This window comes from Fukomys damarensis, unplaced genomic scaffold (genome assembly GCF_012274545.1).
Source record: "Fukomys damarensis isolate Sample0158 unplaced genomic scaffold, DMR_v1.0_HiC HiC_scaffold_1, whole genome shotgun sequence".
Taxonomy (NCBI): Eukaryota; Metazoa; Chordata; class Mammalia; order Rodentia; family Bathyergidae; genus Fukomys; species Fukomys damarensis.
In genome coordinates, this window is record NW_022900913.1 from 39,710,978 (window position 1) to 39,735,070 (window position 24,093).

At 34.6% G+C, this 24,093-nt stretch overlaps 1 protein-coding gene and 1 pseudogene across 4 annotated transcripts in view; both read right to left on the reverse strand.

Annotated features, from left to right (window-relative positions):
* The window catches only part of Arl15 (ADP ribosylation factor like GTPase 15), a 410,147-nt gene that overhangs the window by 224,178 nt on the left and 161,876 nt on the right, over positions 1–24,093 (reverse strand). The gene's annotated exons all lie outside the window — the stretch shown is intronic.
* LOC104864138 overlaps positions 23,234–24,093 on the reverse strand; it is a 9,423-nt pseudogene continuing 8,563 nt past the window's right edge.

A 24,093-nucleotide genomic window follows, 5' to 3' on the forward strand; every position in this document is an offset into this window, starting at 1 on the left:
GGTAGTAAAGCAACAAGAGCTGTTCATGATATTTGGAAGTAGAGCCTTTAAGAAATAATTAAGGGTTAGATGACATAATGAGGGTGAAGACCCCATGATTTATAAGAGGAAGAGAGATCCGAGTTGGCACACTTACTCCATCTTACCACATAATGCTTTCTACACATTAAGAACACCATCACCAGATCCAGATCTTCCCAAGCCTCCAGAACTGTGATATATAATTTCTCTTCCTTAAAAATTAGTCAGTCTGTGATATTCTGTTATAGTAACAGAAACCAGACTCAGATAAATTGCTAGCTTAGCTAGACATCCTTGTTTAATTCCATCTAGAGGATAGACATGATATTTCTTATACATTGATTATAAATTAAATAGGGTCAAAAGAAACCAGGAGTGAAAGAAGTAAGATAGGGGAAAGAATCTTGGCAAAGATGTTTTCAGAAATCCAGTCTTGGCTTGATTCCTGAAGGACCTTGGAGCTTGGATGGAACCACAGAAGTTTTTCAGTCCAGAGGCAAGGAGGTTGGTGTTACACCCCTGTATAGTCACCCTGAGGAGCAGGAGGGGGTTGGGGCCTGATCTTATAATCTCCTACACATATTTGCTTGAGACAATTACTCTCAGTCAAGAGCAGTTCGCTAGAGAAGGGTTCAGGAGTGAGTCATCAGCAGCCAGTACTCACAGCAGCTGGGAGATGGATACACTGGCCTAGTAAAAGAAATCTGGGTAAGATACCAACATCTCCTACAAGCTACAGTCAGACACTATGCTAAAGAACCTTCCTTAACCTTCAGGGATAAAAGTGGAAGCAGTGTTACTCAGTGATAACTATAACAACAAAAATACTGTGTGCACATCTACCAGTATACAAGTTTGCTATAAATTTTACATAAAGGATATGCAGCACACACTTATCAAGTAACAATACATGGGACATGCTTTATTGTGAATTTCACAAAGCTGATTAGTGCTCACAAAATGCATCTGTTGATTTTGCAGTTGCAAGTAACCAACTAGTACAGTTCTGATATGACTGATAGTGGTTCCAAGTGTTTTATAGATATTAACACATTCACCTATGGCAGCCTAATGAATAAGGTACTGTTATCACTCTTTGTTTATCAACAGGGATAATAAGACACAAAGAGATTATATATATTTGGCCAATTAGGATGCCACTAAGGAGTTCAGGGAGCTTCTAGAAGATTTTGCACCTCAATAAAGTCAGACACAGCTTTTAGTCTTCAGGTAATAAGGTGATGTTTTGAGGAATACTAGCCTTGCAGAAAATTTGAGAGACATACCTACCCACTGAAGAATATCCAAATTAGAAGACAGAATCTGATCCCTGAGAATAACTCAGTGTAACAAAACTAACCACTCAAACTGTAAGAACTCCTTATGTGAGCACAGTAAATATCTATTGTTCAAGTCAGTTTTAAAAGACGAACTTATAATTTGCAACCAAAGAAATGCTAAGTTCCCCCATGTTAAATTAAAAGGTTGTTAAGTTCCTTAGAGATGTTCTTTGAAAGATGGAGCGAATGAATTTTAAAAGAAATTCAGGAGTCTAATGAAAACTTACCGTAAGTTATCTCTATGGAAAATTTAATCTCTAGACCAGTGCTATACAATTGAAACAAGTGCAATGATGAATACTTTCTCCATCTGTGTTTTTCAATATGGTAGCTACTAGCCACATGTGGCTACTAAGAATTTGAAATGTGATTAGTGTAAATCAGAAATGGAAATGTTTATTTTAATTAAAAGTTAAAATGTCACAGGTGGCTAGCAGCTCTTGTACTGGTCACTGTCACTTTACATATTTCCATAACCTGCTGCTGACATGAGTAAATGCCAGAAACCATCATGACAAGAGCAACTACAGAGATCAAATTCTGTTTCAGAAAGGAGAAGCAATAGTCCTGCTGGTATAAAAGGGCCTGGCTGCAGTCACCCTTATTCAGAAATGGCCTTCCAGAGGCAATTACCAGAGCCTATGCCACAGGCTGGCGGAGACTGCTCTCAGCAACCTGTGACAGCAGAAACAGGATGAAAAGTCCAGGCTGTCTCCTCTAGCCAACCTACTACACAGACCTAAGAAATAAAGGAAATAAGAACAATTTCTATCTGGAAAACCTCAACGAATTGGAGAGTCATTAACAGAGGAATTTTGGAGAACTTAAAAATTATAAATGAATCTACAAATCTTAGTGAAAAGTGTAGCCTTAGAACAAAGATTTCTTCATCAGTATTACCCTAAGAAGAAATTTCAAGCATAGGGAGAAACCCTCCAAAGAGAAGGAAAAGAAAAAAGAGAGCAAAGTAATGGCCTTAAACTTTCCTCACATATTCCATTTATCAAATTGTCTATTTTAACTGGTGATCTTTTTTTATTCTCTATCGTCTATAAAACAGCCTCATCTAATCTGTTTTTATAAACTGAAATATGAAGAATTCAGGAGGGACTAAAGCATACACATCTAAACTGAAACTTTTATACAGATTGTCCTACTTATACATACATAGTTAAAAGAATATAAGTGAAGGGCTTTCTAAATGAGCAATACAAAGTATAAAAATATAAAGACTTAAAGTCAGGTTTTCTACAGAAATGTATACATTCCTATTTTGCTTCCTTTAAAGAATCAAGAAAATACTGCAGATAATAAAAGATCTTAGAAAAACGGGAAGTTATAAGTTCTTTATGAAAACAAATGTTTGGTCTGCAAGGCTGAGGAAGAACCTAAATAGTGAATCATTTAGCTGAAGACTAGTCTCCAGATCCAGAAGGAGAACTTAGTAAACATCCACAGGAAAATAACAGGCAATGGTTAGCTAGTCATCATCTCCTTTCAGTATACTAACACCACGTTATAACTCACTAAGGCGCTTGTAGGCATCACCCTTTTTCATCCTTTAGCCTTTGTTATCTCCCCTGCAGGAAAAAACTGAAAGAGAAGGAATAAACATTTCGCTCCGAGGCCAGTTAATAAGAGGCAGATTTAGAAATCAAACTTGGGTCTGTCTGATTTCTAACACCATATTTTTCCATCCCAATACATGAGACTGCTCTCCAGAGAATGTGCAAGGCTCCAGTGTAATGAAAATGGATAGAATGTTTTATGTGAATGAGCATGTATATTTATAAAATGTGCCCATAGGCTTAAAGAATGGTTAAGATTGATACTGAGGAGAAAAAGAAAAGGCATTTTGTCTGTTGTCTATTTCACTTTCCCCACAGTGCCACTAGTGTTACCCCATATTCACCTCTAAAACTGTTTTCACCAGGGAAATCCAAAATGTAAGACAATTATTTGTTTATATGGTTCTTTTAGCCTTTTATCCTTTGGGAGAAGGAAGAACTTTGACTTTCCTCCTTCCTCACGATGAAGAGGGTTGGGTAGAGGGGCACAGTGAAAAGAAATCAAGTCAAAAATTATGGTGGCTAGCCAGAGTTTAATCCTGTGGGAATACAAGTAGACAACATAAAGCACACACTGGGGTGAAGGAGTCTGGTATTAACTATCTCTCCTTTGCACACCTCCATCAGTTTGTTAGCTGAAGGCTTTTGAGGTCAGACATTAATTTCCTTGCACTTCCAGCTTGTCTAAGGCACCCAGACAAAGTAGGTTCCATCAGCCAGAAAAAAGCCCGCAGGCAAAAGATCCAAGGTCTATGCGGCTAGCAGGCATTCTGATGCCAAGAGAAATGGGCTTATGGGTGCGACTCCAAGAGAACCTCCTCCAGCTATCCATAGGATAGCATGTTATGCTTCAGTTTAGTCCATTTCATCAGCTACTGACTCAGGAGGAGACAGTATAAAAATACAAACATTAGTATGTAGAAATAAAGACTGAGACTTGGTTTACATAAGATTCATATACTTTAGAGCAAAAGAAAGCCAATTAACTAACATTAAGCAGCAGCTCTCAAAATATGGTCTTTGAGACCCTTTCAGTGGGCCCAGGAGATCAAAACTATGCTTATAACTATTTTAAGATAACTGTTTTTGGTTCTCGCTGTTTTGACATGTTCACTTGTGCTACAAAAGCAATGATGAATAAAACTGTTGGAGACTCAACATGAATGTAGGTATGGGCACCAGACCAGTAAGTTCTGTTTTTAACTATACACTATAAAATGGGGGAGAAAAGCCAATCTCATCCAAGAATACAATTTTATCAAGCAGTAAATGTTAATAGTTTTATTAATTCTTACACACATTTTAAAATATTCTGTGATTAAATGGTAAAAATGCAAAAATGTGTTTTGCTACACAACAAAGTAGATAGTTGTTTTAAGAGTTAGCTTGTACAACTGTTTGTCTCATAAATTAGAACAGTTGATTTTCTTTTCAAAGAATTCCTTTTTGTTTTTTGGGTGTTTTGTTTTGTTTTGTTTTGTTTTGTTTTGTTTTGTTTGTACCAGGGATTGAACTCCGGTCAAAGAATTCCTTTTAATTTGAATTTCAACTGACCTTCAAGATTACTCCAACTTGAGTATTTAGCAGACATTTTCTTGAAAAAAGGATGTGTATATAAGCCTGTCACTTGAAGGAAAACGATCGTATTTACTGTCAATGATAAACTTTGTTTTCAAGTAAAAAGCTACCTTAAGAAAACTCATTTCTGCCATTTTGAGCTTCACTTCCCAATGATGAAACTGGTATAACATTGGCAGTTATATTTCAGTGAGTCATAACTAAATGAAACAGTATTTTCCAAGTGACCCATGCACAATGCTATAAAACCATGCATAGCTAAAAAGAAACTCAAAGTACAAGACAGACCAATGGATGTTAATTAAGAAAAATTCATTGATATGGTTTTAGACTCTACATTGCAACTGATGTTCAAGAAACCACCACTTGAAGACTTTCAGTATAGTGTCAAACAAGGTAATTAGCAGTCATTTAAAAAAAAAAAAGCTATTAAAAAGCGTTTTGAATTTCGTGTGTATATGTGTGTGTGTGCGTGTGTGTGTGTGTGTGTGTGTGTACCAGGGATCGAATTTGCAATCACTGAGCTAAATTCCCGACCCTAGAGCTTTTTGAATTTTATATCTATATGAGGCTGGATTTTTCTTTACATACTCCAATCAAAACAACATATAGTAATAAATGAACTATGCAGACATGTAAGAATCCAGCCTTCTTCTATTACCAGATTAAAGACATTTGCCAATCTTCTATTCTTGTTTTAGAATTTGTTAATGTTCATTAAAATGTTACTTATGTTAACATGACACTGGTTTACTATTGTTGTATTTAAAGGGACTTAGCAATAGTTTTTAAATAAATCAGTTTTCACCTCTACTACAGTAAAAAACTGTATGATACAAAGGCATGGTGAGGGTGGTCTCATTCATTTCTTAAAAGATTAAGGCATCTGAGACCCCATGAAAATTTTAGAACTGTAGCTATTTGTTGTCCTTTAATATGCAAAAGAAACACTTTAAAACCTAAAATTTAGACAGAAAATTGTAATTATTTTCCAGCAGAAATAAAAAGTCTTACTGTGAACTATTCTCGCCCAGTTTTATTTCTAAAGATATGAGAGAGATGGAGCTGGGAGTACAATTCCAAAACTATGAAGATCATATAGAAATCATACTAATCTCCTTGGTCTCAATACATTGGAATTTTAATTCAGTGTTAATGCACTTTAATTTCTCATATCAAGAAAGATTATTGCTAGGTGTACAGCATAGGAACCTGGACATAAAGAAATGTACCCCTGGAAGACTACAAAGCAGATGGTCCTAGTCTATTTTTTTTTTAAAAAAGCTATAAACTATTATAAGGTGATATACCAATTGCCTTCTTACATTAGCTTCCTTCAACACAAATTTGAATGTCTGTTACTCAAAACTCAACATTACATCATAATCTTCAATGTCAAATACTAACAATCCCATTTGAGGACTATACCCACATTCCGATATCTACCCTTTCTCTACATTCTCATTATAGTTCATACTCTAACCATCTTGGATAACCACAATGGCTTTTAAATGGTTTCTGCATAGACATGATTAAATTACTAATACTTGTTTATAAAACCAGCTCAAATTATATCACTAATATACTAATTCTCATCCTTCAGAAAATTAGCTCATACTGTAACACCACTCTGCTAAAAAAAAAAAAAAAAAAAAAAAAAATGCTGAATGCCTATTAAGTTGAAATTCCCAAACTGCTTGATTTAGCATTTATTGTTCTCCAGACCTGGCTCAACTTTGGCATTCATACTATAGGTCTCTTATTGATTTCCTTGTACATTCTGCAAATGCAACTAACTTCTTCCTCTCCTGAAACAAACCTAAGTTTTCATCATCACGCATTTTTGTTTTGTTATCTTTTCCTACCTTGTCAGTTCTCCTGTTGGCACATTCAAACTTCAAGGACCAGATCAAATGTCACCTACTATACTAAGCCTTCTCTTCTATTCAGGCAGAAAATAATTTCTCAGAAATGTTTAATCTATTTCTCTTGGTTCTGCTTATAATACTTGCAGCAGTCATCCAAATGCATATATCATCTTCTTAAGTAGACTGAAAAAGCCATACAAATATTTTATACACTTATGTGTCTGCTTTATATCTGCATATATACATATCTAATACAAAGATTTATAAATAATATTTTATACATAATATCAAGATTTATACATAATAACAGGAAATATTTTGCAGTGAATTAAAGTTTTATAAGGTATTTATTCAGATTTCTCAAATGGAGAATGTAGAATTTACCTAACAATTTATTCCATGTTATACAAATAGCCTATCCTTTTTGCTTATGGCGGTGGTTTGCTGGTGCAATTATGTTTTTGACTCATACAAAGTTCTGCAAAGAATCTCTCACTCAACATTGGATATTAAGAATTTCTTAAGAGGGACAAGAAAAATGACGGCATAGAATCCAGTATTACAGTAAAAAAATTAGCCCCCTCCTTGTACCTGTCAATATATATGATTACATATCTACACAATTATGTGATTTACTGACTATCCAGAACACAGCTAAACACTAGAAGTCATGGAATAGCCAAGAGAAACATTCCTAAATTAAAGGCCTAATGCTGATATGCTTAACATTCTACAAGTCTCTCAGGCCCACACAGTCATCTTGCCTAGAACAAAACATGATCACAATTTCTTGGCGCTCACTCAGAGCGTATTAGAAGAACTAAATCAATATGTGGGAGACAGAGGAGAGGAGAGAGAATCCACCAGAGAGAGGCATGTGGATAGTACCAAAAAGAAATGGTTACAAGAGAGATTAAGTCAAGAAATTAAGAAATTGAAAGAGCAAGAGAGAATAGATCAATAACTACGAAAGAAAATAAGGCTAGGAACAGAAATAAAAGACATAGCAGTTCGGGTTTAACATAGCATGGAATACCCCTCCTCTCATCTTGACAGTACTGCAGTTTCTGGTGTTCACCAAACAAATGATGAATTATGTTCTTCATATTTTCACTTAGCATTTTGGAAAATTTTGAATAAATGTAAAGATAAATGTATGATGAACAACATCAACCAGTCACAACAACTATCAATTCTTGCTAATCCAGCTTTCTCCCACTTCCTCCTTATTACCAGATATATAATTTCATTTGTAAATATTTTGGCTTAAGTCTCTGTAAGACAAAGATTCTTTTCAAAAAGCATAATCAAACCACCATCATTACATCTGAAGGGAATCAAAATCAAACTGTAAGTTTCTGAATCTATTATCAGCATTCACACATTTTAAAATCAGAATGTTTTTAATTTTAATTTAGTTGGTTAAATATCAAGAGGGATGAAGTGCTCTGAGAAGCACCCTCTTTGCTAATATAACAGCCAATGAAGGTACAATAATATCATTAAGATTTTTCGTATTCAAACTTGATTCTTTAATCAAGTGAATCTTTTAATAAAAAAGCAGGCATTAAAATAATTTTGTTTAGTCTACAACAGTTCTTTTAGATTTGAAGTGTTAACAACTTGATTATCATTTGAGAACCATATACTGATTTCTTGAAAGACTGTTCAGAAATAACATTTGTACTTACAGACGTGGTTAATCCTGAGAATTTCATGTCAAAACTCAGGTTCACTGGCAATGAGATATAATTATTCTTTAAAAAGATCATAAGCACAAAGCATACAGGGTAAAATAAATATAATGATACACAGCTGAGAAATCTATATGCATCTCCAATTACTACAACCTGTGTAGAAAATTTTAAAACTTGGAATATTTCTCACTTAAAAGCCATGGTTTTCAGGGAAAAGTAAATGCAGCTCTTGGTTCTTGAACTGGGAACTAGAAACACGAAATTCTTCTAAGGTAGCAAGTCTCTATGTGTGTAGAGAGAGGAAGAAGTGGGTTTTTTGCAAAAGAGTTTTAAATTAATTTGAGAAAGGCGTATCTAGATAAAATCTAAAATACAAATTATATTTTTTCCTAGATCAAGTAAGCCTTGAAAGGATTACAGATATGCTGAGATCCTTGAGGTGTCCAGAAGTGCCACACCTCTACAAATAAGAAATTTTTGTCTCTTTATTTATAATTAAAATATCCCTTTCAATGTGTCTGAAAATGTGAGAAACCTTCGAAAGACTGGTCTAAAGAGCTATGCTTGCCATTCAAAACTCTTGATTGGATCAAGGTGGCCTCCGTAATCTTGAGTCTTTCCAAATCATTTATGAAACATTTACATGGGACAAAATGAAGGGCTCACATTTTCACCTTTTACTTATCTCGCTTTCCAATTGCTGTTTCTGACTTTTACTTTTCACAGAAATCTACTTTTCCTCTAACTTTTTATTTTCAAGTATGAGCTATTCTCAACCGTGCATGAAATGCCACCTAGTCCACAACATCATTTCTTTTACTGCATTTGAATATAATCCTTTTCTCCTCTACTAAAGAGCTAGAGTAGCTAATTATAGTGTGAAATGTCATGTGTAACTTTCTTTTATACAGATGTCTACACATTTTTAGTTTAGCAACAAGAATAAAAGGTCTTGAACACTAAAACTCAAGAAAATTTACTACTTCAAACATTTTCTAAAACTTTATATATGCCAACTACAGTACTATTCTAGGTGTGGAAGATGTAAAAATTAATGTGGCAACCTGATCACCAGAGTTACTCAGCAGTGATTTTAAAGTTCTAGCAATATAATATGGCAGAAAACTGACATAAGCAATAGCACCGCTGGAAAGTACACAAAATAATCATTATTTAAGAATTTTTTAAAAATCCTCAGAACTAGTAATAGTATAGTCCCACAGGTGATTAGAAACAAAATTTAAATATGTTGAAATATCTTTATGTTACATTTCAAAGTACATTAATATCTACCACATGTGAAGCACTGGGTTCAATCCTAATAATGGGAGTGGGGGGGAACCTACACTAACACATTTTAAAAATTCTTACAATTACAAAATACAGTAACATGGAAAAACAAATTTGTATAAGGGGCACATGTGGTGTGGTCAAAATATATAGTGAATGCTTAAATGAAAACTATATTACAGTAAAAGATACATTGCCATTAAGCCTCTCATTAAACACTCTCCCTCACTTCAAACACATTTATCCAAACATGCTTCCCACTGTCTGAGGAAGTCCTCTTTGGTGAGTGTTGATTAAAACTACGGTGAATGCCTTTACCATGTACAATACAGTAGAAAGGTAGGCTCTTAAAAATATCATCCATTTTATTCACCACATCTGTCATCAGGTGACTTCTGGTTCTCTTCTCCAAAGTCATTAATAGGGAAAAGTAAATGGACATGGAGGCAGCCTCAACAGTTCAACTAAAGAAACTTCCAGAACTGCTTCAGAAAGTGGAAAGAGTGACCCAGGCATGGTGGTGCACGCCTGTAATCCCAGCACTCGGGAGGCTGAAGCAGGAGGATCGCTGTGAGTTCGAGACCAGCCTGGGCTACATACTGAGTTCCAGGTCAGTCTCAACTACATAGTGAGACCCTGTCTCAGAAAACCAAAAAAATGGAAAGAATGATGACATGTGTTCAAAGCAAGGTGGGGGTGTTCTGAGATGGATTAATGGCAATGTATCTTCTAATAAATTAAAAAATTAAATATTCACTATATTTTAAAATCATATTGTTTATGTACACACACCTCTAACAAACAATAAAAAAATGTATAAATCATCTCATATTATAAATATAGTAAGATTTCAATTTTTCCCAAAGTTGTTAATAATGAGTTTAATATACCAACAATCAAAATCTCAAAGGAATCGTTCACCTAAAATTTTAAATGGAATAACTAGTATATAAAAATAGCTATATTTTTAAAAGCAAAATGAACAACAGCCAGAAATGGTGGCACACACCTGTAAATCCTAGCATTTGGGAGATTGAAGCAGGAGAAACCTGAGTTCAAGGCAGCCTGGGCCATAGAACAAATTCAAGGCCAGCCTAGATTATAGTGAGACCTTGTAGCAAAACAAAAACACCTACACATACAACATAAAAGAGATCAAGAGAAAATAATAATTATAAAGAAGATACAAACTTTTATTTAAGTTATAAAAAATATAAACTAACATTTTACAGTACCATTTTCCACTTATCCAATTACCTGAAAAATAATTTTAACTGATGATCTGCAACAACAACAAAAAATGCAATAACCAACATAACAGAATATATTCCTAAGAGGAGTATAAATCTATGCATATTTTCTACAAAGCAAATTTACACTGTGTACAAGGAACTTAAAATGTTTCAAGCCTAATATTTTGATATTTCACATCTAATCTGAAATATTTAAAAACTCAGTAAAATATATTTTTAGAAGGAAATCAGATGAATACTTAACTAGCAGACTATTCCAAAGTATACAGAACAAAATTGCCAAAGAGGATCTGAGAAGCACCTATCAAGGACAGAGACTGAGAGCTAAACTAGTTTAACTATTAGAAATTGCCAAGCCATATTAAAAAGTCAAAAATCCCCCCCACGTCAGACTGAAAAGGAATAGAAAGAACATTCACACTGAGAACAACAGAGAAGAGTTCAGCAATGAAATTCCCAAAAGGAAAGATAAAATGACAAATGTTGGCAGTTTCCATACAATTACTGTTCATGGCCAAATATGTGACTTGTCCTCTTGACAGTGGGCATATTAAAACTCACTATTAGAGACAGGTGCTATTAGAAACATAGCTGCTATGATATTATTAGTTCTCATAAGTTTCTAGCCTTCTTAAATGGAATTAATATAAGAAAAAGAAAAAAAATGGAAACAAAGTCTCTGTAAACAGGGAGGGCTGGAGGGGTTAAAGGAAGAGAAGGAGAATGGGAAAAAAATAAGAACCAAGATAGAGTATGTAAAGATACAAGTTTGCAATGAATGTCATTATATTGTATACTTAAAATGTTAAAAATAATTATACCCTTCTCAGTCAACAATTTCATAGCAACGTATTATGAAAAAAGGTCGTCTATTTAAATTTATGACCATCAAAAAATGTTATTAGAAAGCATAATGTCAAGAAAGGTCATTTACCTGGATTTGTACAGGACTTCAACATCATAACTGGAGAAGAATAAAGAAAAGGAAGAGCAGAACCAGCCCATCCCTGATAATTTTAAAGAGTAAGATGGTTTAAGAAAGATGAAAGGGAAGGCTAAAATAAAAAACCTGAATTTACACTTGCAAAAATGTTAAGAACAACTAAGTGGGAAAAGAAAAAACAGAAAGACATAAAAAGAATGATTTTCAATCTGGAAAGTGTTAAGAGAAATTTGGAATCTAAATATAGGACAGTGTACAACCAGCTTCTCTGTTAACTCAAAGCTACAGCTTCAGATAGATGACATACCAAGATAACACAACACTCAGATGTCATCACAAAACCATTTTAAGCACTGTCATGTAACCATGTAGAATGGGAAAATTAAGAGAAGACCAGCAATACTGACCCAGATTTATAAACTGGGATCCTGGTGAACCCCAATGGGCTTACAAAAAATAAGTCTTTCTAAATTCGAATTTCTTTTTGTACTGGTTTGACAAGATGGTAGATTTGGGCAGGAACATAAAATAAGATCATGTTAGGAAAATATTTGACATGCCTCTTGTGTCACTGGCTGAGAAAGAAAAGGAGTACATGTGGCAGTAGTTCGGTAGGATAACTGACAAACTCAATAAGGAAAAATTCATGGATCTGAGCCAACATCGAAGAACTTGAGTTCTATGGTTTCTGATCAAGTCTGGTTCTCACAGCACTTTACACAAAAATATATTACAGCAATTATACTGCACTGTACCTACATAATTACATGTCTATTATTCCCTATAGCTTGTGAGCTCCCTGAAAGAAAGGTTCTATTTTAATCATATTGTTACTTTCCATAAGGAGCACGAGACTCTCACAGACAAGTGGATACATGTTTATACATTCTAATTGAAAAAGAACTCCGAAGGTATTATATTAATGTGTACAGATGGTCAAAAGCTGAAAAGAAACTGCCAATATGTTGGATGACAAATTTCACAAAGTCAAAAGGCTCTTGACAAGCTGGAACAACGAGCCAATGGTTACACAATGAACATAAGGAGCACGAGACTCTCACAGACAAGTGGATACATGTTTATACATTCTAATTGAAAAAGAACTCCGAAGGTATTATATTAATGTGTACAGATGGTCAAAAGCTGAAAAGAAACTGCCAATATGTTGGATGACAAATTTCACAAAGTCAAAAGGCTCTTGACAAGCTGGAACAACGAGCCAATGGTTACACAATGAATTTTAATAGAAACATAAGTAATATCTGGTACTTGGAATAAAAAAATAAATTGACCAATAGAATAGAACAGATCTGACTGAAAATAATTGGATGTCTCAGTCTGGAACTCCTACTAGTTCCAATATAGACCAGTAGGGTGCTATGACTTGCACTGCTAGCATTAAGAGAGTAAAACTGCTAGGAAAAAAAAAAAAAAGTAATGAGTTTTGCTGACCAGATCATACCTACTATTATAAAATGAGCAAATATCTAATTTTTCTGTTTGCAAAAATGAATCTGGTTCTAACTTTATAATAAAGTAGTTAAAACTCTATAAATACAGTGTATGTGCATGCATTCTCAATGGCTTCCTCACCATGCAAGTACTCAACTTGAAACTGTTATAGCCACAGGCCAAAATTTGAAAGCAGCAAATTTCTACTTGGTTTAACAGACTGAAGGAAGTAACAGCTGACTGAACATATATTTTCAGGTTATATGATAAGATAAAACCACTGCAAGGTAGTGCCAAACGAGACCTAACATAACTTGTAAAACTCATTTCTAAAAGTAGATGCACATACAACCCCCCTGACATTTCTTCTTGGAAAAATGATTAAAACCACTGCAGTAAATGCAGCTACCACCCACTTTGGACCTCAGAATAAGGGCAGGGGCCCTGCAAGACCCTCATGTTTCAGGTGAATCAGAGACCGTCAAGAGAGAAAGAGGCAAGGGCTCACCAGTGCCATCACCTTACTATGCAAATAAACTGTAAAAGTATATAAAAATATGTAAGCAATCAAGGTTGAACTTTTAGCTGCAAACATTCCCTCCATCTTTTGTACACCAACTCTTAGACTTATTGCAAGAGTTAAAAAAATCTGGTCACCTAACTAATGGATAACTTATATTTAACATGCAAATTTTCTAATCATCTTTCCAATAACTTCAATAACCAGTTACATCATGAGCTGCATATTTAATAGTAATTTAAATGATAAGCAGAATTCAAAAGTTAATAAAAATTTGATTTAGGTCCAGTAAAATATAAGCAAGTTTTTAATGCATTTTGACTAAATGTAAAGTATCATCTGTTTTTTGTGACAAACAACTCTCTTCCATTAATCATATGATTCCAGCTGTAACAACTCACATTCAAATTAAAACCATGAAAAACATCATAGTGTCAAGATTCACACAAACTCATCTTTTAACAAATTGTGAGGGAGAAAAACATACATTAAAGAAGAATCTGGACAAAATGTTACACAACAAAAACATCTGAAAGAGTTTAAGCTCTAAAGAAGATAGAACTGGTTTTTGAACTGCATAGGAATTAAATGTTAAACAAACCTCACAGCCTGCTCTTAAACAATGAATACATCATTAAAAATACTTCTTTTTATAGCCACAGGGCTGAGAATTTTTGTTTATATTTATACCGGCATACAAATCCACAGTACTGCCAGGACTTTCCCCTCTGACTTCACTGGGAACTTAGACTGCAGAAGCTGCCTGGGTTTCTTTCAGTGGAGTTCGCTTTGTACCCAGAGTTGGCCCAAGAATCATCTCTTCTTCAGTCACTATTCTCCTGCCTGCCAGTTGCACAGCTCCAAACATTTCTCTTCCAGATACAGATATTAAAACGTTTTGCTGTTTTAAAATTTGATTTAAAACTGCAGTAGATGACTTTTCTTTCTTTTTGGCTTTAGGTTCTCCCAGGTCAGCAAACAACAGCAACTGTACATAAAAAATAAGGACAGGTCCAAGAACTACCAAAGTGATACATTCTAGGTTAGCCATTATCAGGCATTTTCCAGGTCCAAAGATTTCCTATGGTTAGAACATGGGACAAATGCTACACATGGCTATCCTGAAGTTGCCCCCTTGCGGCATCCACCGATGACGTCCCCATTTTAACTGCCTGGACAAAATTTCCAGAGGTACTATCCAAGGAGGATGAGTTCCTTTCTGCCTATGGGCTCATTCTGTACTGCTACCAGGTGCTAGACTTTGGGATTTTAGTCTGGCAAGCCACAATTTTTTCTCTGCCCTCAACTGATTCCTCTTTAAAATGGTAAACAAGCCCTTCTTTTGAGAAAGAGCTGTAATAAAAATAAGAGACAAATGTTATAAGCCACACTGCCACTGAAGGTTAACATTTCAGCTTCTCCAATTAACAAATCAAAGACCAAAGTAGTTATCAGAAAACATGATATAATGATACAAGAAAAGAATAAGAGCATCTTCTCAAAATTACTAGATTTCATTTATTCATATAGATTACTTCTTTGCTTGCTTTCCTCATTCACAGCGATATTTTGGCCCAGATGACAAATGATGAAGTATGTAGGATTTTAATTTTACAGCAGCATAGAGAAAATTTTCCCAGAGAAATTTAACATGAAGAAGTGAAAGTTGCATAAGATAGCCATGCATGCTAGGTTTCAGGGATTTTGAAACTCATTAAAATGGACCAGCATTATTTTAACAGAGGAAGGAATTTGAAGGAAAGTGGGATGAGGAAATAACATAAACAGAACAATGTAGCAAATAAACACAAAGAGAATCTCAGGTTTAATTTATGCCTTAGAAATAGCCTGAAGCCAGTTATGGTGGCATACATCTTATAAGCGCAGCACTCTGGCAGATTGAGGCAGAAAGACTGCAAGTATAAGCCCAGCCCAGGCAATGCAGGGATTTAGCAAGACTGTCTCAAAACAAAAAAAATTTTTAAAAGGGTGGCGATGTAGCGCAGTGCAAAGGCTCTAAATTTAATTATATATATATATATATATATAGAGAGAGAGAGAGAGAGAGAGACAGACAGACAGACAGACAGAGCATGCACCAAAAAAATGTATATACACTTCAACAATTCACTGTACTAATAAATGTCTGGAAACCAATGGCCACCATTTTGAACACCTCCTATAATTGTACAGGCCAAAGGCAACATGTATAATCTCATGACGTTTCAGTAAATTTAGTATTGAAATACTTATATAAAATTTTTCTTTTCTTGATATATACATTTTTGGCAGTCTCTCTCTGCCAAAAATACATAAAATATATATTTTATATATATATAATATGTAACATATATATATATGTACCCCAAAATAACAAAATATAGTGGGAATTTCAATATTTAAAGACACTTTGGAATAAAAAATTTTATAAAAATTCTTTTGAAATACTAAAGTTATTTTATAAAGCCTATCAATCTACATATTTATATTATTAGACAGTTTTCTTAATAAGGCAGAGAGCAATTATACACGTCTTAAAACAGGAGTGAAATTTTAATGACAGATGACTAGATTCCACTGATTATTCCAAAAGCACACTAGTGTGAAAACCTATTAACCTAAACTCCCACCACCACATTTTCAGAGAAATGTACATGCAAATAATCTAATAAACTATTTACACCCCTTAAGTCTGACTAGTACTCAATGTTAGTTGTATAAAGCACTACAGACAGGATTTCCTTTTATCTACTAAGCAGAAAACCATAATACAACTTTGTTTTCAAATTACTCAAATTTATGAAACCCATCATAAAATATTAGGGGAGGAATATGACCATTAATCTCTGATAAAACTTCTGTAGTGAAAACCCAAGCCCACCTTTTACTCCTTCATGCAAATGTTTTCTTAAGTATCTTTAGACTCAAACTGGACAGTCTGTAGAAAAGTAAAATTTAAGACCGAAGAAACCCCATATAATTATACTATAATCTCTTTCAGATTAGAATGAAAAAAATCAAAGTGAAATATATATATGGTTCTTTTCTTCCCTAGAGAAGCAAAATGCAGAAAACTGAAAACGAAAGAAGGCATGGGCTAGGAAGATTCATCTTAAAGGAAAGCTGAAATGCTACTTTAATTCCAGGAAACAATAGGACAAAAACAAAACAAAACAAACAAACAAAAAAAAACTGTCACCTTGCCTTCTATCAAGAGATCAAGATTAATACCTAAAACAAAAAGGACCAAAACGAAGTTCCAAAGGTTCAAAATGTCAAAAAAAACTGCACGGTTGTACTGACTTTTAAAAACAAAGGGAGAGAAAGCTGCCTTGTTTTGTTTTGATTTTTTAAAAATTTAGATATGTAATTTTTAAATTAAGTACTTTAATAAGTATAACCATATTTTCAACAGAAAAATGTTATGAAGGATCACAGAATCATCAAGTCACTGACTAGCTGAAAAGTTTTAAAATATTATCTTTTCCTGATAGGTTAATCATGCATAATTTGCTCTACCAGAAAATAAAGACTAGCTAAATTCAGTGATAAGGGTGAAAAGAATAAGCGATTCAGGACAAGTATTAGAAATCTCTTTACTAACAAAAACTTTACCCATGTAAAATATTTGGATGTTACTATTTAAGAAAGATTCACAAAAATATTCATAGGATTTTTAAAACATAGGGAACAAAATAATTTAAATAATTCATTGTCACAAAAATATTAAACTACAACAGGCATACATATAACTTGTATTAAAATTACTTCTCTCCATCTTGAGACTACTCTACTATAGACACTACCAGAATAAGAATAAGGTGTACAGTAGTCCCCTCTTATCTATAGGACACACACTGTGATAACCCCAGTGTGTTTCAAATCATGGATATTACCAAGTCCTATCTACGTGGTATTTTTTCTTGTACCTATATATCTATGATAAAATTTAATTTGCATTTAAGCACAGCATACTATGATTTTAATAATAACTAATAATGAAATAGAATGATTACAAGGGATTATCAAAATATATGATGAATATTTACTTTTTTTTTTAAGTCTCATCTTTCTCCAAGCTTTTATTTAATGGCTGACAACTCAGAAGCTCCAGCATCTGATTAGTATCTCATTTCCACTGAACGGTTCTTTTGGGGGGATACTGGGGATCAAACTCGGGTCCCTGTGCTTGCGAAGCAGGCAGCAGAACCACTGAGCTGAATTCCCAGCCCTTCATTAAGCTTTTTTTTTTTTTTTTTTTAAATTGAGTTTATTGGTACATTTAGGGATACAGTACAGTTACATTCATTGTTGGGATCATGTACCTTTACATGGCAAGTCTTGATTCTCATTTTTTCCCCTTACCTCTGCCCTCCCTTCACCCCCTCCTCCCCTCCCCATCTACAAACACTTTATTTTCATCTTTTCATTCTCTCACATTTTTTTCTTTTCCCTTTTTACTCTTCCCCTACGTATCACACCTTCCCTACACCTTTAGCTCCTTTCCTCCCATTTCTAAATGTCAGTAATCTTATTAGAATCTTATGCATTGTTGCAGAATATTCACACCAGGGAAACTATTTGGTATTTACACATGTGGGACTTATTTATTTCACTTAGGAGTATATCTTCAATATGTATCCATTTTCCTATGAATGAATCTATTCTCTCGCTCTTTATGGCTGAGTAATATTCCATTTTATAGAAAAACCACAACTTCTTTATCCAGTTTCCAACGGATGGGCAAATAGGTTGTTTCCAAGATTTAGCTATTACAAACTGTGCCGCTATAAACATGGGTGCACATACTTCTCTGTGATATGATTCTTTTAGTTCTCTTGGAAAGATACCCAACAGAGGGATGGCTGGGTCAAATGGAACCTCCAGTCCAAGCTCTTTGAGGTATCTCCATATTGATTTCCATAGTGGTTGCACTAGTCTGCACTCCCACCAACAATGGAGGAGGGTTCCTTTCTCCCCACAACCCCGCCAACATTTGTTATTGTGTGATTTCTTGATAGCAGCCATTCTTTGTGGGGTGAGGTGGAATCTCAGTGTTGTTTTCATCTGCATCTCTCGAATGACCAGTGATGTGGAACATTTTTTCATATATTTTCTTGCTGCTTTCACTTCTTTGTATGAGAAATGTCTGTTCATTTCGGATGCCCATTTTTGGATCGGGTCTTTATATTTGGGGGGACTGATTGTTTTGAGTTCTTTATATATCCTTGATAATAGTCCTTTGTCTGAGGTACAGCTGGTAAAAATTTTTTCCCACATTGTAGATTGTCTCTTAGTTCTGCTAATGGTTTCTTTTGAAGTACAGAAGCTTTTTAGTAAGATGAGATCCCAGTTGTTGATTCTTTCTGCTAGTTCCCGTGCTACTGAGGATTTGTTCATAAAGTCTTTTCCTATACCAATGTCTTCCAGAGTTCTGCCTAACTTACTTTCCAGCAAGTTTAATGTTTCTGTTTTAATATTTAGATCTTTAATCCATTTGGATTTTAATTTAGTGCATGGCGAAAGATAAGGGTCTAATTTTAATCTGTGACAGGTTGATATCCAGTTTTTCCAACACCATTTATTAAAGAGGCTATCTTTCCTCCACTGAGGATGGTGAGCTCCTTTGTCGAAGATGAGGTAGCTGAGTACATCTGCATTTGTTTTTGTGTCTTCCAGTCTGTTCCATTGATCCTCAGGCCTATTTCTTTGCCAGTACCATGCTGATTTTATCACAGTGGCTTTGTAGTATAGTTTCAAATTGGGAATTGTTACACCTGGTGCCATGTGACTGTTGCCTATAATGGCTTTTGCTATTCTAGGTCTCTTGTGGTTCCAAATGAATTTTTGGATTCTTTTTTCTAGTTCTGTGAAATATAGTGTTGGAATTTCAATTGGCATTGCATTGAATGTATATAGCAGTTTCGGTAGTATGGCCATTTTCACTATGTTGATTCTTCCTACCCAGGAGCAGGGGATATCTTTCCATTTTTTTATATCCTCTTCGATTTCTTTTTTCAGAGTGCTGTAGTTTTCAGTGTAGAGATCTTTTGTTTCTTTTGTTAGATTGATTCCTAGATACTTCATTTTTTTGGATGCTATTGTAAAAGGAATTTTTTCCCTTATTTCTCTTTCTGTCTGTCTGTTATTTGTGTATAGAAAGGCTATTGATTTTTGGGTATTCACCTTGTATCCAGATACTTTACTGAATCTGTCAATTAAGTCTAGAAGTTTTTTGGTGGAGTTTTTTGGATCTTCAATGTAGAGTATCATATCATCAGCAAATAATGATAGTTTAACTTCTTCCTTTCCTATCTTTATTGCTTTACCTTCATTAAGCTTTTAAAAAATACTCTATCACATTACGTTGAGTAGTTAATTTATTTAAATGGTAATATAAAAAAAAAATCTAACTCCTTTCTACTTTATGTACTTCACCAGAGAAAATATCCTGAGATTGTAACTAGAATACCTGTTATTTATTATGATTTAAATCTAAACTGTTCCCCAAAAGCCTCTTGTTCACAGATGGGTTGTTTAAATTTATTAATTATTTTAATATAATACAATTTGATATTAATAAAATAAAGTCATTCTATGAAAAATTTTTCAAAAAATAGAGAACAAAGGTTTAAATATACACCATAATCATAAACTAAAAAGAATATACTTTCATTTGCTAATCTCAGCTCATTTCCTAATACAATTCCTTTTTTTTTTTTTTTTTTGCTTAAAACATTTTAAGTATTTGCAAAGTATCTCACATTCTGTATAATTTTGAAAAATTTCTTCCTATTTCACAGTATTTTTAAATCTTTTTGGTCTTTATTTTCACTTTATGAGCCACAGCTAGGCTACAAACAGTTACCTATTTAGAAAACAAGAGTCTTCTAACTAATTAACTGGGCCATGTTTTCAGGCATTTGCTGCGAACATTCATTCTCTCCTGAGATGGATTCCTTTATTTTAAACAGAAACATGAATTTGGTGTCTTGTCTCTCAACTCCCATACCTACATTCAATCCTCAGCCCTTTTAAGGACCTGAAGAAATTTTTTAGAACTTACACAAACATTCTTATGTAGTGTGGCCTTTTATTCACATTATTCGTGCTACACCTGTGTAAAAAAACTCCTACTGTGATTTCTTTAAATTGTTTTCAAAAATCTATAATAAGCTAACCTAATGATACAAACAACACACACACACACACACAGACACACACACAAAACACCCAAATTCAAGGGAAAAAAAGCCTTTGATGGAACCATCAGAAAATAGCTCCATTTACCAGTTTGGGGAAAGGGTCGTAATGTACATCTCATTCAACACTGAATTTTCTAATGCTTTTGACTGTCTGTCTTACTCAGATCAAGAGGTCTATCAAATTCCATTGAGTTAAAGGCTGTGGTAGATTAACTAATGGTCAACTTGGAATGCCCAGCTGAACTAAATGAGTGTAGTTCTGGGCGTGGAAGACCCACCTGCAGATTGTTTCAACAGCATAAAAAGAGAACTGGAGGGGAAGATTGTTAGATTATTGTAGGAACTTGGCTGTTCTCATCCTCAGGGGAGCTTGGGTTCTCACTGTCCCTGGAGATGGCTGCTGTTCTTTCCAGGAGACTCTGGTCTTTGTCTTGAGTGTTTGTTTCTTCCTGGCTCCACTGCAGACTCCTAAACCTGGTGGGACTGGGCCTTCCGGGTGCAGATCCTTGATAAGGACTTGCATGAGACATTGCCTTGGGCTCTTGGCCTCTAGTTGGGCTTGGGCAGGACATTGCTATGGGATACAGGCCCTCAGCTAGATTCTTTGGGTTTTTAGTGTGTGGACAGATCACCTGCACTTCTCTTTCTGCATTTGACTTTCTGGCTGAATATTATAAAATAATCCTATAAATTATGTGTCCTGTATTAAATCTATTATCTTGCAAACCCTGACTACAGATGCCTTCAGTGCTTCTCAGTATGAACTTTTAACATTCGTTGTGCATAAACACAGAATAACAACTGACTAGATTTAAAGTCTGTTCAAAAGTATGTCTAAAGAATTTATTTTTTATATTTCTGAATTTAAGGCGTAATAATCTTGGATCTTATCAGGAAGTAGGGATAACCTGCCCAACAATTTGATGTTTACAAAACCAACAACCACTATAATGTATAAAAGAGTAACAGCAACAGAGAAAGGCTAAATTTAAAAAATATTAATATAGCCCTCTGACAACTGTCTTAAATTTTCATACTAATCTTACCACTAAGCACCCAAGAAAGTTGCCTCTGTGTTTTCACCTTCCTGGATTTTGTCTTCTAAATCTAATTAGAGGACTTTGGAAGAATAAGAAAAACTAAAACAAGAAAGTTCAGTGCTCTGACTCTGGTTCCTAAACTATGAAATGTTTAATAAAAAGTTATTCTATGACTGGTTGTACAACCAGCCATGATTTTAAAATGTACTTTAAAAAAATTATGTACTTCAAATTTAAAAATCTACCATCACTGTAAATAAAAAGGTAGATATGTATGGCCTAAATCTGATCCTTAGCACCACCAAACACAAAACAAAACAAAACAAAAAACATGTAGCAGTGGCTCTCAATCCATGGAGATAACTGGTAGTTAAATATAAAGACAAACAGTATATTTGTGTTCTTCTCTTTTGGCATATTATATAGCTACATATGCTCATAACAATTTCAATCAAATATTTTAGAAAAATTAAGTAAGAAAAAAATACAAATGAAAAATACATTAATTTTCATGCCAGAATATGTCTGGTTGTAAAACTAACTAGAGGTACAGTCTGGATAACAAAACTTACAAAAAAATCAACCCAACAAGATAATTTGAAGGAACAAATATTCTTTAACCAAAAATGGTACTTCACACGCCCGTACACATAAAATGGATATTTTTAAATTTTATTTTTCTTTGTTTTGGAAGTAAACACTTTCCAAAATATTTTTCATCATAATGTAATTATGGTTTTTTTTTTCTCCCAACTTATTATTTTCTAAAAGATTTAAATTTTGTCTGTTGCAGAATCATCAACATAAATAGTTCCTGTAAATATAGCTGCAACAGTTGAGAGGAAAACATTATTGCATTATGGTCTTAGGTATCTATAAATGAACTACAAGTGAGTTATTCTGAGAAATTTCCTGTTCTTTGTATAATGAGTCTGTCCTATCTACTTCTTTCATTAATTGAGCATTGGTATAAACAGATAAATAAATTCCTTAGCTAGCAGTGAGATTTTAAAAGTTTGCATTTTAAATTAATGGTCTTGACAATTAACATCTTGGTCTTCTGGTTTTAAATGCTTATATATTCAGTCTTACTAATTCATATATATGGTTTCCTAGATATTGGTATTTTTTTAAAATATGAATATTCTTTATTGATAAAAGTTAATAGACAGTGCTAGAAAAATTCAGTTACAATGGAAGAGCTGAAAGCTTGTCACACACAGTTTGGTAACCACCGCTCCTCACATAACTGGATTTTACTTGGAAGTGAACAGAAAGGTAGGTCTTATACTTAAACATGACGATTAATGCATTATAATTTAAACTAGAACTTCTATGCCTAAAGATGTTAAGTTCGACTAGAATTGTAAGCTGCTCTAAAGACGTCTGTGCCTCTTAGCTAATGTTACAACTGTGTTACATTACTAGGTTCAAGTCCTTTCTCCCAAGAGTCATCTATCAGAGTAGCATGGACTGAAGAGGCTTGCGGACACTTGCCATCTTTTACTGCTGAGTTTCCTTTTGTAACACAGCCATTTCTTTTTTAAATTCATTTTGTGTCCCACTAAGTAGATTATCGTGATTCTTCTCAAAGTCCTCCAAACTCTTGATGCACTTAATGCTCATACAACTGTCTAACGGTTTTCGGTCTCTGATTCCGAACAATTCGGGATTGTTGAAAAACCTTTTGTTGTTGTCGCCTTACAATCACCAGCTTCTCTTCTTGCTCCTCAGCCTTCTTCAGATCTGTGACCCACTGCTAAAACATAGCCAGGAACTGCTCAGAAAACTCTTGGTTAAGTTTCTGCTCAGGCTGTGTTTTCCAAACGTGTTCAATTTTCTGGCTACTGGATTTGAAAGAAGCCTTGGTATACATTTCTAGTATTTTTCTCTTGGCAAGGAGGGCCTTATTAATGTCAGCTCCAAATTTTTCCAGCATATTCTGTACTTCACCCCCATCCCCATATCTTCCAGTATTTCTGAAGACCTCCCCCCACCCCACACACTTATCAATTACTGGAATCTTTCCTGAAGGTACCTCCTCCTCCTCTTCCTCTTCCTCTTCGGAGCCGCTCAGGTTGCGCTCCTCGTCTGAGTCTTAGGCTTTCACGGGCTGCTCCTCTGCCCTCACCTCCCCCGACACGACACGCCCGTGGGCACCATGCTGAGCGCCCAGCTCTGAGCAGATCCTTCTCCTTCACCACCTCAGGCACCGCTTCGGGCCGCCAACATCTCTGAGGAAATGCTTTCTGAATCTTTACTCAAGTCACTTTTATTTTCTCTCTCCTCTCTGTCTCTCTGTGTGTCCCTCCTCTCTC